This window comes from Meleagris gallopavo, chromosome 3 (genome assembly GCF_000146605.3).
Source record: "Meleagris gallopavo isolate NT-WF06-2002-E0010 breed Aviagen turkey brand Nicholas breeding stock chromosome 3, Turkey_5.1, whole genome shotgun sequence".
NCBI lineage: Eukaryota > Metazoa > Chordata > Aves > Galliformes > Phasianidae > Meleagris > Meleagris gallopavo.
In genome coordinates this window covers 14025064-14025285 of record NC_015013.2, presented here as the reverse complement: position 1 = coordinate 14025285, position 222 = coordinate 14025064, and positions in this window count along the sequence as shown.

The following is a 222-nucleotide window of genomic DNA, read 5'->3' as shown; positions in this document are numbered from 1 at the left end:
CTGTCTTTTAAATGCTTCTGCTATCCCTGTAAAAGCCTCATCCCAAAGTCACTGAAATGGAAGGGAAACTTTAATATCTTCCATTAGTTTTGGAGATGACCCATATTCTTCCTCTGCATTTTTCTGATATTAACTTTTTTGCATTTAGCAAAATTAAGAACAAAAAAGAACAACAGTACATAACTCTTGTTAAAAAGATATGTGAACAGAGATTATCAGAAC